General features: G+C 46.9%; 1 protein-coding gene across 1 annotated transcript in view; it reads left to right on the forward strand.

Moving 5' to 3' along the window:
* The first annotated feature begins 413 nt into the window (after positions 1 to 413).
* Positions 414 to 14,059, forward strand: part of LOC139369009 (membrane-associated guanylate kinase, WW and PDZ domain-containing protein 3-like) — a 91,823-nt gene continuing 78,177 nt past the window's right edge. The window contains exon 1 of the mRNA XM_071108575.1: positions 414 to 540. The gene's annotated coding sequence lies outside the window, so the exon portion shown is untranslated. The remainder of the gene's footprint in view (positions 541 to 14,059) is intronic.

Consider the following 14,059-nt stretch of genomic DNA (forward strand, 5'->3'; position numbering starts at 1 on the left):
ATCATTAGCCCATAATACACCGTGCTACACTATCATTAGCCAATCGTCAGAATGCGGTCTCTTCTCTTTCTTTGACTTTTTAATCCATGTTCCTTCCCTTACATGCTCCCCTCCCTCCATTCCCCCGTTCGTTCCTCTTATCACCGTTTCCTTATTGCCTTCGCCTATGAGGAAAGAGAGAGCAGGGGAAGTAACACCGTAGTGAATACATGACCCGTGTTCCACTATTAGTTCCACTAGTCTATTACAGCCCGCAGCCGTAGAGCCGCTTCACCACTGTCGCGCCGCAGATACACTCTCTTTTCAAATCTTACCAGCAACATTCATTATCTATTTGCCTGCGCAGTGCAATGGATTTTTAACCGGGGTTTCTACCTATCTAATATCATAGAGCAGCAGAGCCTGCAGTGACCGGTCAGGCAGCGGTACACCAAGGTACCAATCAATACGACTGGAGACTTCAGAGAAAGGATATATATATAGCTGCCTATAGCTGCTACGAGGAAAAACGTCGCGGAGAAGGAGGCTGGAATTATGAAGGTATGCCGTTGAAACAAATGTGCATTTTTTTGCGACGTTTTTTAGTTTGAGGCTATTTTGTAATCTATTTGCCGTAGTTACCATTTCACCATGTATTCAACAAGACGCGTTCTGCTCTATTCAGAACATGCCTACTATGTTACTTACTCTGTTATTGCTCTACTGCCATAATAAAGAAAGCAAGGTTAGACTATTATGTGATCCATTTATGTCAGAGGCTATTGTGCTCCACAACGCTGCATTTGCCCAGGTCCGATCAATCTCGCCGTTTACTAGCTATTTAACCATATAGATGTAGAGTCCCTACGCTCTCTGCTGCTAAAACGCTCCCCTGTGTCACTAGGTCCTCAGAAGGCTATCCAAATTAACCAGCTGGTGTCTTCAACACATCTGGCCAAGGATTACCAAGCATTTATTTACACTACTGATTTACACCACAGCCAACATAACTCCGTGTTGGATTAGCCCGCAGCAGCGTATGTGGGCATAGTATTATTGCTAATCTGTTTGGCCCAGAGGCCCTGTGATAGTACAGTCTGCCTGCCCTGTGATAGTACATAGTCTGACGGCCCTGTGATAGTAACTAGTCTGCCCTGTGATAGTACAGTCTGCCTGCCCTGTGATAGTACAGTCTGCCTGCCCTGTGATAGTCACTAGTCTGCCTGCCCTGTGATAGTACAGTCTGCCTGCCCTGTGATAGTACATAGTCTGCCTGCCCTGTGATAGTACAGTCTGCCTGCCGTGTGATAGTAACTAGTCTGCCTGCCCTGTGATAGTAACTAGTCTGCCCTGTGATAGTACAGTCTGCCTGCCGTGTGATAGTACAGTCTGCCTGCCGTGTGATAGTCACTAGTCTGCCTGCCGTGTGATAGTACAGTCTGCCTGCCGTGTGATAGTAACTAGTCTGCCTGCCCTGTGATAGTAACTAGTCTGCCTGCCGTGTGATAGTAACTAGTCTGCCTGCCCTGTGATAGTAACTAGTCTGCCCTGTGATAGTACAGTCTGCCTGCCGTGTGATAGTACAGTCTGCCTGCCATGTGATAGTCACTAGTCTGCCTGCCGTGTGATAGTACAGTCTGCCTGCTGTGTGATAGTAACTAGTCTGCCTGCCCTGTGATAGTACAGTCTGCCTGCCCTGTGATAGTACATAGTCTGCCTGCCGTGTGATAGTAACTAGTCTGCCTGCCCTGTGATAGTACAGTCTGCCTGCCGTGTGATAGTACAGTCTGCCTGCCCTGTGATAGTACAGTCTGCCTGCCCTGTGATAGTACATAGTCTGCCTGCCGTGTGATAGTCACTAGTCTGCCTGCCGTGTGATAGTCACTAGTCTGCCTGCCATGTAATAGTAACTAGTCTGCCTGCCGTGTGATAGTCACTAGTCTGCCTGCCGTGTGATAGTCACTAGTCTTCCTGCCCTGTAATAGTAACTAGTCTGCCTGCCGTGTGATAGTCACTAGTCTGCCTGCCGTGTGATAGTCACTAGTCTGCCTGCCCTGTGATAGTACAGTCTGCCTGCCCTGTGATAGTACAGTCTGCCTGCCCTGTGATAGTCACTAGTCTGCCTGCCCTGTGATAGTACAGTCTGCCTGCTCTGTGATAGTACATAGTCTGCCTGCCGTGTGATAGTAACTAGTCTGCCTGCCCTGTGATAGTACAGTCTGCCTGCCCTGTGATAGTACAGTCTGCCTGCCGTGTAATAGTACAGTCTGCCTGCCCTGTGATAGTACAGTCTGCCTGCCCTGTGATAGTACATAGTCTGCCTGCCGTGTGATAGTCACTAGTCTGCCTGCCGTGTGATAGTCACTAGTCTGCCTGCCCTGTGATAGTACAGTCTGCCTGCCCTGTGATAGTACAGTCTGCCTGCCCTGTGATAGTCACTAGTCTGCCTGCCCTGTGACAGTACAGTCTGCCTGCCCTGTGATAGTACAGTCTGCCTGCCCTGTGATAGTCACTAGTCTGCCTGCCGTGTGATAGTACAGTCTGCCTGCCCTGTGATAGTACATAGTCTGACTGCCGTGTGATAGTAACTAGTCTGCCTGCCCTGTGATAGTAACTAGTCTGCCCTGTGATAGTACAGTCTGCCTGCCGTGTGATAGTACAGTCTGCCTGCCGTGTGATAGTCACTAGTCTGCCTGCCATGTGATAGTCACTAGTCTGCCTGCCGTGTGATAGTACAGTCTGCCTGCCGTGTGATAGTAACTAGTCTGCCTGCCCTGTGATAGTAACTAGTCTGCCCTGTGATAGTACAGTCTGCCTGCCGTGTGATAGTCACTAGTCTGCCTGCCCTGTGATAGTAACTAGTCTGCCCTGTGCTAGTACATAGTCTGCCTGCCGTGTGATAGTCACTAGTCTGCCTGCCGTGTGATAGTCACTAGTCTGCCTGCCCTGTGATAGTACAGTCTGCCTGCCCTGTGATAGTACATAGTCTGCCTGCCCTGTGATAGTACAGTCTGCCTGCCCTGTGATAGTACAGTCTGCCTGCCTTGTGATAGTGGATAGTCTGCCCTGTGTGATAGTAACTAGTCTGCCTGCCCTGTTATAGTGGATAGTCTGCCCTGTGTGATAGTAACTAGTCTGCCTGCCCTGTGATAGTGGATAGTCTGCCCTGTGATAGTGGATAGTCTGCCCTGTGATAGTGGATAGTCTGTCCTGTGATAGTGGATAGTCTGCCTGCCCTGTGATAGTGGATAGTCTGCCCTGTGATAGTGGATAGTCTGCCCTGTGATAGTGGATAGTCTGCCTGCCCTGTGATAGTGGATAGTCTGCCCTGTGATAGTGGATAGTCTGCCCTGTGATAGTGGATAGTCTGCCCTGTGATAGTGGATAGTCTGCCCTGTGATAGTGGATAGTCTGCCCTGTGATAGTGGATAGTCTGCCCTGTGATAGTGGATAGTCTGCCCTGTGATAGTGGATAGTCTGCCCTGTGATAGTGGATAGTCTGTGTATGAGCAGTGGATTATAGGCTGGAAAAGGCTCAGCCATCACAGAAGAGTGTTTCTTACAAATATCTGTGAATGTGCTCTAGGCGTGCTCTGTGTGTGTGTCTGCGAAAGGGAGAGTGTATGTGGGCTGAAAGCTTGTGTTTTGTGTGTGAGCAACCTGGTCTCAGAGCATTTTGTATGATTCCGTACGTAAATCCGAATGCTCCATTTAGTATGATACAGTATGTTACGTTCCTTATGGAATGTATTCATTTGTGGATTTTCCATCACCCATTTCGTATGATACTGTTTGTTACTAATTACAATTCGTATTATACCTTACCAATTTGCAAAATGTACGTCAGGGCTTGATAGAAACTTTGTTTTAGCCACGTCTCCTTCACACTAGTAGGACCGATTTGTTTTAATTAACAAATCACTTGTCTAACACCACGAGCAAAAAGGCGTTCGTTTTATAGAGCAAGGAACACTTCACAAAATAAACAGCATTATTACGATATTATCTCTGGTATTGAGAGTGGAAGGCTGCTGGTCTCTGATCACTGTATAATATCTCCTGCCGTTGTGTCCTTGAGCAAGGCACCCCCCCCCCCCCCCCCCCCCCCACACGCTAATGGGTGGTCAGTCAACCCTCCCATCTGGAGAGCAACTGGGTGGTCAGTCAACCCTCCCATCTGGAGAGCTACTGGGTGGTCAGTCAACCCTCCCATCTGGAGAGCAACTGGGTGGTCAGTCAACCCTCCCATCTGGAGAGCTACTGGGTGGTCGGTCAACCCTCCCATCTGGAAAGCTACTGGGTGGTCGGTCAATCCTCCCATCTGGAGAGCTACTGGGTGGTCGGTCAACCCTCCCATCTGGAGAGCTACAGGGTGGTCGGTCAACCCTCCCATCTGGAGAGCTACTGGGTGGTCGGTCAACCCTCCCATCTGGAGAGCTACTGGGTGGTCGGTCAACCCTCCCATCTGGAGAGCTACTGGGTGGTCGGTCAACCCTCCCATCAACCCTGCTCAAACACACCGGAGTCAGTTTATTAAGGTCCTGTTGAGCAGCTGATTTTGTACAATGTGTTGTGTTCGAGCAGGGTTGGAGCAATAACCTGCACCCTCAGTGTCTCTCCTGGAGGATGGTTGGCCCACCCTGCAACATTACAACTACAACCAAATACTTTTTATGTTTAAAAAAAAAAATCCCTCATTCAATGAACATGGGATTCAATGACTAAGATGGTGAACTACAGTGCCTTGCGAAAGTATTCGGCCCCCTTGAACTTTGCGACCTTTTGCCATATTTCAGACTTCAAACATAAAGATATAAAACTGTATTTTTTTGTGAAGAATCAACAACAAGTGGGACACAATCATGAAGTGGAACGACATTTATTGGATATTTCAAACTTTTTTAACAAACCAAAAACTGAAAAATTGGGCGTGCAAAATTATTCAGCCCCCTTAAGTTAATACTTTGTAGCGCCACCTTTTGCTGCGATTACAGCTGTAAATCGCTTGGGGTATGTCTCTATCAGTTTTGCACATCGAGAGACTGACATTTTTTCCCCATTCCTCCTTGCAAAACAGCTTGAGCTCAGTGAGGTTGGATGGAGAGCATTTGTGAACAGCAGTTTTCCGTTCTTTCCACAGATTCTCAATTGGATTCAGGTCTGGACTTTGACTTGGCCATTCTAACACCTGGATATGTTTATTTTTGAACCATTCCATTGTAGATTTTGCTTTATGTTTTGGATCATTGTCTTGTTGGAAGACAAATCTCCGTCCCAGTCTCAGGTCTTTTGCAGACTCCATCAGGTTTTCTTCCAGAATGGTCCTGTATTTGGCTCCATCCATCTTCCCATCAATTTTAACCATCTTCCCTGTCCCTGCTGAAGAAAAGCAGGCCCAAACCATGATGCTGCCACCACCATGTTTGACAGTGGGGATGGTGTGTTCAGGGTGATGAGCTGTGTTGCTTTTACGCCAAACATAACATTTTGCATTGTAGCCAAAAAGTTCAATTTTGGTTTCATCTGACCAGAGCACCTTCTTCCACATGTTTGGTGTGTCTCCCAGGTGGCTTGTGGCAAACTTTAAACGACACTTTTTATGGATATCTTTAAGAAATGTCTTTCTTGCCACTCTTCCATAAAGGACAGATTTGTGCAATATACGACTGATTGTTGTCCTATGGACAGAGTCTCCCACCACAGCTGTAGATCTCTGCAGTTCATCCAGAGTGATCATGGGCCTCTTGGCTGCATCTCTGATCAGTCTTCTCTGAGTTCCTTGATGAAAACCTTCTCAAGAGCGCTCAGGACCTCTGACTGGGGCGAAGGTTCACCTTCCAATAGGACAACGACCCTAAGCACACAGCCAAGACAATGCAAGAGTGGCTTTGGGACAAGTCTCTGAATGTCCTTGAGTGGCCCAGCCAGAGGCCGGACTTGAACCCGATCGAATATCTCTGGAGACCTGAAAATAGCTATGAAGTGACGCTCCCCATCCAACCTGGCAGAGCTTGAGAGGATCTGCAGAGAAGAATGGGAGAAACTCCCCAAATACAGGTGTGCCAAGTTTATAGCATCATACCCAAGAAGACTCGAGGCTGTAAACTGCCAAAGGTACTTAAACAAAGTACTGAGTAAAGGGTCAGAATACTAATGTAAATGTGATATTTCAATTATTATTTTTATATACATTTGAAAATAAATCTAAAACCTATTTTTGCTTTGTCATTATGGGGTATTGTGATGTCATTATGGGGTATTGTGATGTCATTATGGGGTATTGTGATGTCATTATGGGGTATTGTGATGTCATTATGGGGTATTGTCATGTCATTATGGGGTATTGTCATGTCATTATGGGGTATTGTGATGTCCTTACGGGGTATTGTGATGTCATTATGGGGTATTGTGATGTCATTATGGGGTATTGTGATGTCATTATGGGGTATTGTGATGTCCTTTCGGGGTATTGTGATGTCATTATGGGGTATTGCAATGTCATTATGGGGTATTGTGATGTCATTATGGGGTATTGTGATGTCCTTTCGGGGTATTGTGATGTCATTATGGGGTATTGTAATGTCATTATGGGGTATTGTGATGTCATTATGGGGTATTGTGATGTCATTATGGGGTATTGTGTGTAGATTTTAATCCATTTTAGAATAAAGCTGTAATGTAACAAAATGTGAAAAAGTCAAGGGGTCTGAATACATTCCGAATGCTCTGTACATTATATATATATATACACTCAAGTATGTGGACACCTCTTCAAATTAGTGAATTCGGCTATTTTATCCACACCTGTTACTGACAGGTGTATAATTTCGAGCACACAGCCATGCAATCTCCATAGACAAATATCGGCAGTAGAATGAAGAGCTCAGTGACTTTTAACGTGGCACCATCATAAGATGCCACCTTTCCAACAAGTCAGTTCATCAAATCTCTGCTCTGCTAAAGCTTCCCTGGTCAACTGTGGGTGCTGTTATTGTGAAGTGGAAACGTCTAGGAGCAACAACGGCTCAGCCGCGAAGTGGTAGGCCATACAAGCTCACAAAGAACTTGACTGAGCTGCACAGAGCCCTGACTTCAGCTCCATCGAACACCTTTTGGGATGAATTGTAACGCCGACTGCGAGTCAGGCCTAATCACTTGTGGATGAATGGAAACAAGTCCCCGCAGCAATGTTCCAACATCTAGTGGAAATCCTTCCCAGAAGAGTGGAATCCTTCCCAGAAGAGTGGAGGCTGTTATAGCAGCAAAGGGGGGGGGGACCAACTCCATATTAATGCCCATGATTTTGCAATGAGATGTTGGATGAGCAGCTGTCCACGTACTTTTGGTCATGTAGTGTATGTGTCTGAAAGACAGGTCTATGTTTCTGGGTTATCTAACGATGTGATGTCCAATCAGATGCGAGGACAGTAGAGGGTCGTCCTTTATTATCCCTGCTTACACTGTCAGCATTTACCTGACCTATACTCCTCCATTCACGCCTCCTCTCCTCTCCTCTCCTCTCCTCTCCTCTCCTCTCCTCTCCTCTCCTCTCCTCTCCTCTCCTCTCCTCTCCTCTCCTCTCCTCTCCTCTCCTCTCCTCTCCTCTCCTCTCCTCTCCTCTCCTCTCCTCTCCTCTCCTCTCCTCTCCTCTCCTCTCCCCTCCCCTCCTCTCCTCTCCTCTCCTCTCCTCTCCTCTCCTCTCCTCTCCTAGTCTATTCTGTACTGTCCTCTTCTCCTCTCTTTCAATACCATACCAACTCTGCTTTTCCTGACTAACAACCAATAATCTTTCCCCTCCATTCTGTTGTGTTCTTTTGTTTTCTACAGCACCAAGCCCATACTAAATGGCTCTACATGACCTTACCTCTCGATCACACAAGCAGCTCTCTTCTAAGTTTCCCTACTATCTGATTGTTTTATTTGTCTTTGATAAGTCCGGACCGGTGACCTAGTTATTGTCCCAACGTCTGCTTTATGAGTGTTCCTAGAAGGGTGTTGCCACATGGAAGGCAACATAGTCTGGTTCAGTTCTCCATGTGAACAGCTGACTTAGATTGGCTTATGATTATGCAACCCTCAAACCGTAACAAAATGTTTGTTTCCATGAATCTATATGGATATGTGCTGCTTTATTGGGGGAAAGTTTTAGTTACAGTATTACGACTCTGATACTTTACAGTACTACGACTCTGATACTTTACGGTACTACGACTCTGATACTTTACAGTACTACGACTCTGATACTTTACAGTACTAGGACTCTGATACTTTAAAGTATTTAGACTCTGATACTTTACCGTACTAGGACTCTGATACTTTACAGTTCTACGACTCTGATACTTTGATACTTTACAGTACTTTACAGTACTACGACTCTGTAGTACTGCGCTCTACTCTACTGTACTGCGCTCTACTTTACTATACTGCGCTCTACTTTACTGAACTGCGCTCTACCCTACTGTACTGCGCTCTGCTTTACTGTACTGCGCTCTACTTTACTGTACTGTGCTCTACTTTACTGTCCTGCGCTCTACTTTACTGTACTGTGCTCTACTGTGCTCTACTGTACTGTGTTCTACTGTGTTCTACTGTACTGTGTTCTACTGTGTTCTACTGTACTGTGCTGTACTGTGTTCTACTGTACTATGTTCTACTGTGCTCTACTCTACTGTGCTCTACTGTACTGTGCTCTACTGTGCTCTACTGTTCTGTGTTCTACTGTGCTATACTGTACTGTGTTCTACTGTGCTCTACTGTGCTGTGTTCTACTGTTTTCTACTGTACTCTACTGTGCTGTGTTCTACGGTGCTCTACTGTGCTCTACTGTGTTCTACTGTGCTCTACTTTACTGTGTTCTACTGTGCTCTACTGTGCTGTGTTCTACTGTGTTCTACTGTGCTCTACTGTACTGTGCTCTACTGTGCTGTGTTCTACTGTGTTATACTGTGCTCTACTGTACTGTGCTCTACTGTGCTCTACTGTGCTGTGTTCTACTGTGCTCTACTGTACTGTGCTCTACTGTGCTGTGTTCTACTGTGCTCTACGGTGTTCTACTGTGTTCTACTATACTGTGTTCTATTGTGTTCTACTGTGTTCTACTGTGTTCTACTGTGCTCTACTGTGTTCTATTGTGTTCTACTGTGTTCTACTGTGCTGTGTTCTACTGTGCTCTACTGTGCTCTACTGTGCTCTACTGTGCTCTACTGTGCTAGTGAACTTTCATTAGCCCCCTCCTCATGAAGGAGAGAAATTAGACAATATTGTCACGCCCTGGTCTTAGTATTTTGTGTTTTCTTTATTATTTTGGTCAGGCCAGGGTGTGACATGGGTTTATTATGTGGTGTGTTTTGTCGTGTTTTTTTGTAGGTATTGGGATTGTGGTATAGTGGGGTTATTGGGATTGTGGTATAGTGGGGTTTTCTAGGAAAGTCTATGGTTGCCTGAAGTGGTTCTCAATCAGAGGCAGGTGTTTATCGTTGTCTCTGATTGGGAACCAAATTTAGGCAGCCATATTCTTTGAGTGTTTCGTGGGTGATTGTTCCTGTCTCTGTGTTTGTTTTGCACCAGTATAGGCTGTTAGGTTTTCGTGTTACGTTTCTTGTTTTTGTATTGTTCGTTTTTCATCTTTATGAAAGATGTATAAAAATTACCACGCTGCATTTTGGTCCGATCCCTGCTACACCTCCTCTTCAGAGGAATTGGAGAAAGAAATCCCTAACAGAATCACCCACCACAACACGACCAAGCGGCGTGGTGACAGGCAGCGGCAGGAGGAGCAGCGATCACAGGACTTCTGGACTTGGGAGGAGATATTGGATGGAAAGGGACTCTGGGCACAGCCTGGAGAATATTGCCGCCCCAAAGAAGAACTGGAGGCGGTGAAAGCGGAGAGGCGCTGGTATGAGGAAGTAGCACTGCGACGCGGATGGAAGCCCGAGAGTCAGCCCCAAAAATGTCTTGGGGGGGGGGGGGGGGGGGGGCTCACAGGGAGTATTGCTACACCAGGTAGGAGACCTGCGCAAACTTCCTGTGCTTACCGGGGGGCTAGAGAGACCGGGCAGGCACCGTGTTATGCTGTGGTGCGCACGGTGTCTCCAGTGCGGGTGCATAGCCCGGTGCGGTACATTCCAGCTCCGCGTATCGGCCGGGCTAGAGTAAGCATCGAGCCAAGTGTCATGAAGCCGGCTCTACGCATCTGGTCTCCAGTGCGTCTCCTTGGGCCGGCTTACATGGCACCAGCCTTGCGCACTGTGTCCCCGGTTCGCCTACATAGCCCAGTGCGGGCTATTCCACCTCGCCGCACTGGCAGGGCGACCGGGAGTATTCAACCAGGTAAGTTTGGGCAGTCTCCCGCCTGTTCAGCGCTGCCAGTCTGCAAGGAGCAGCCAGAGCTGCCAGTCTGCAAGGAGCTGCCAGTCTGCAAGGAGCTGCCAGTCTGCAAGGAGCTGCCAGTCTGCAAGGAGCTGCCAGTCTGCAAGGAGCTGCCAGAGCTGCCAGTCTGCAAGGAGCTGCCAGAGCTGCCAGTCTGCAAGGAGCTGCCAGAGCTGGCAGTCTGCAAGGAGCTGCCAGAGCTGCCAGTCTGCAAGGAGCTGCCAGAGCTGCCAGTCTGCAAGGAGCTGCCAGAGCTGCCAGTCTGCAGGATGCAGCCAGAGCTGCCAGTCTGCAAGGAGCCGCCAGAGCTGCCAGTCTGCAAGGAGCCGCCAGAGCTGCCAGTCTGCGAGGAGCCGCCAGAGCTGCCAGTCTGCGAGGAGCCGCCAGAGCTGCCAGTCTGCGAGGAGCCGCCAGAGCCGCCAGTCTGCATGGAGCAGCCAGAGCCACCAGTCAGCATGGAGCAGCCAGAGCCGCCAGTCAGCATGGAGCAGCCATTGCCGCCAGTCAGCATGGATTAGCCAGAGCCGCCAGTCAGCATGGATTAGCCAGAGCCGCCAGTCAGCATGGAGCAGCCAGAGCCGTCAGTCAGCATGGATCAGCCAGAGCCGTCAGTCAGCATGGAGCAGCCAGAGCCGTCAGTCAGCATGGAGCAGCCAGAGCCGTCAGCCAGCATGGAGCAGCCAGAGCCGTCAGTCAGCATGGAGCAGCCAGAGCCGCCAGTCAGCATGAAGCAGCCAGAGCTGCCAGTCAGCATGGAGCAGCCAGTGCCGCCAGTCTTCCAGGATCCGCCAGTCAGCCAGGATCTTCCAGATCCGCCAGTCAGCCAGGATCCGCTATTCAGCCAGGGTCCGCCATTCAGCCAGGATACGCCAGTCAGCCAGGATCTGCCAGAACTGCCAGTCAGCCAGGATCTTCCAGATCCGCCAGTCAGCCAGGATCCACTATTCAGCCAGGGTCCGCCATTCAGCCAGGATACGCCAGTCAGCCAGGATCTGCCAGAACTGCCAGTCAGCCAGGATCTGCCAGAGCCGCCAGTCAGCCTGGATCTGCCAGAACCACCAGTCAGCCTGGATCTTCCAGTTCCATTAACCTGCCTGAGCTTCCTCTCAGTACTGTGCTTCTCCTCAGTCCCGAGCTGCCCCTCAGTCCCGAGCTACCCCTCAGTCCAGAGCTGCCCCTCAGTCCAGAGCTGCCCCTCAGTCCAGTGGGGTCCTTGGTGAGGGTTACTAGGCCAAGGTCGGCGGTGAGGGTCGCCTATCTAGGGACGCGATGCAAATGGACTAAGACTTTGTTGGAGTGGGGTCCACGTCCCGCGCCGGAGCCGCCACCGTGGACAGACGCCCACCCGGACCCTCCCCAATGGGTTTAGGTGTGCGGCCGGGAGTCCGCACCTTGGGGTGGGGGGGGTTCTGTCATGCCCTGGTCTTAGTATTTTGTGTTTTCTTTATTATTTTAGTCAGGCCAGGGTGTGACATGGGTTTATTATCTGGTGTGTTTTGTCATGTTTTTTTTGTAGGTATTGGGATTGTGGTATAGTGGTGTTTTCTAGGAAAGTCTATGGTTGCCTGAAGTGGTTCTCAATCAGAGGCAGGTGTTTATCGTTGTCTCTGATTAGGAACCATATTTAGGCAGCCATATTCTTTGAGTGTTTGGTGGGTGATTGTTCCTGTCTCTGTGTTTGTTTTTCACCAGTATAGGCTGTTAGGTTTTCGTGTTACGTTTCTTGTTTTTGTATTGTTCGTTTTTCATCTTTATGAAAGATGTATAAAAATTACCACGCTGCATTTTGGTCCGATCCCTGCTACACCTCCTCTTCAGAGGAATTGGAGAAAGAAATCCCTAACAAATATCTTGAAGATATGGGGGTTTTGGTAACAGAATGACAAGTTACTAGGCAATGTTTCTTAAACTTACAGAAAGCAAATTATTTCTCCAAAACTGAACATTAATGTTGTCAGGGGTCGTTGCTTCAACATTATTATGTTTTTATGTATTTATAATAAATTTCAAGACTTTTTCTAGTTGATGGTTATTTTTAAGACCCCTTATCCATCTGCGTGACCAGAAATCAAATTATTTATAATTTTTAGGATGGAAAACATGTCTACTGAATGCCTGAATTTCCCAAAAAATATAGACTCTTAGCTTTTATTTGACAGACTACTTTATTAGATAGACTCTGTTACATACCTGATCAAGGTGTAGAATACATAGACTCTGTTACATACCTGATGAAGGTGTAGACCGTGTTACATACCTGATGAAGGTGTAGAATAGATAGACTCTGTTACATACCTGATCAAGGTGTAGAATACATAGACTCTGTTACATACCTGATGAAGGTGTAGACCGTGTTACATACCTGATGAAGGTGTAGAATAGATAGACTCTGTTACATACCTGATGAAGGTGTAGAATAGATAGACTCTGTTACATACCTGATGAAGGTGTAGAATACATAGACTCTGTTACATACCTGATGAAGGTGTAGACTCTGTTACATACCTGATGAAGGTGTAGAATACATAGACTCTGTTACATACCTGATGAAGGTGTAGAATAGATAGACTCTGTTACATACCTGATGAAGGTGTAGACTCTGTTACATACCTGATGAAGGTGTATAATAGATAGACTGTTACATACCTGATGAAGGTGTAGAATAGATAGACTCTTTTACATACCTGATGAAGGTGTATAATAGATAGACTCTGTTACATACCTGATGAAGGTGTAGAATAGATAGACTCTGTTACATACCTGATGAAGGTGTATAATAGATAGACTCTGTTACATACCTGATGAAGGTGTAGAATAGATAGACTCTGTTACACACCTGATGAAGGTGTAGAATAGATAGACTCTGTTACATACCTGATGAAGGTGTAGAATAGATAGACTCTGTTACATACCTGATGAAGGTGTAGACCGTGTTACATACCTGATGAAGGTGTAGAATACATAGACTCTGTTACATACCTGATGAAGGTGTAGAATAGATAGACTCTGTTACATACCTGAGGAAGGTGTAGAATAGATAGACTCTGTTACATACCTGATGAAGGTGTAGAATATATAGACTCTGTTACATCCCTGATGAAGGTGTAGAATAGATAGACTCTGTTACATACCTGATGAAGGTGTAGAATAGATAGACTCTGTTACATACCTGATGAAGGTGTAGACCGTGTTACATACCTGATGAATGTGTAGAATACATAGACTCTGTTACATACCTGATGAAGGTGTATAATAGATAGACTCTGTTACATACCTGATGAAGGTGTAGAATAGATAGACTCTGTTACATACCCGATGAAGGTGTAGAATAGATAGACTCTGTTACATACCTGATGAAGGTGTAGAATAGATAGACTCTGTTACATACCTGATGAAGGTGTAGAATAGATAGACTCTGTTACATACCTGATGAAGGTGTAGAATAGATAGACTCTGTTACATACCTGATGAAGGTGTAGAATAGATAGACTCTGTTACATATCTGATGAAGGTGTAGACCGTGTTACATACCTGATGAAGGTGTAGAATACATAGACTCTGTTACATACCTGATGAAGGTGTAGAATAGATAGACTCTGTTACATACCTGATGAAGGTGTAGAATAGATAGACTCTGTTACATACCTGATGAAGGTGTAGAATAGATAGACTCTGTTACATACCTGATGAAGGTGTAGACCGTGTTATA

This window comes from Oncorhynchus clarkii, chromosome 16 (genome assembly GCF_045791955.1).
Source record: "Oncorhynchus clarkii lewisi isolate Uvic-CL-2024 chromosome 16, UVic_Ocla_1.0, whole genome shotgun sequence".
Taxonomy (NCBI): Eukaryota; Metazoa; Chordata; class Actinopteri; order Salmoniformes; family Salmonidae; genus Oncorhynchus; species Oncorhynchus clarkii.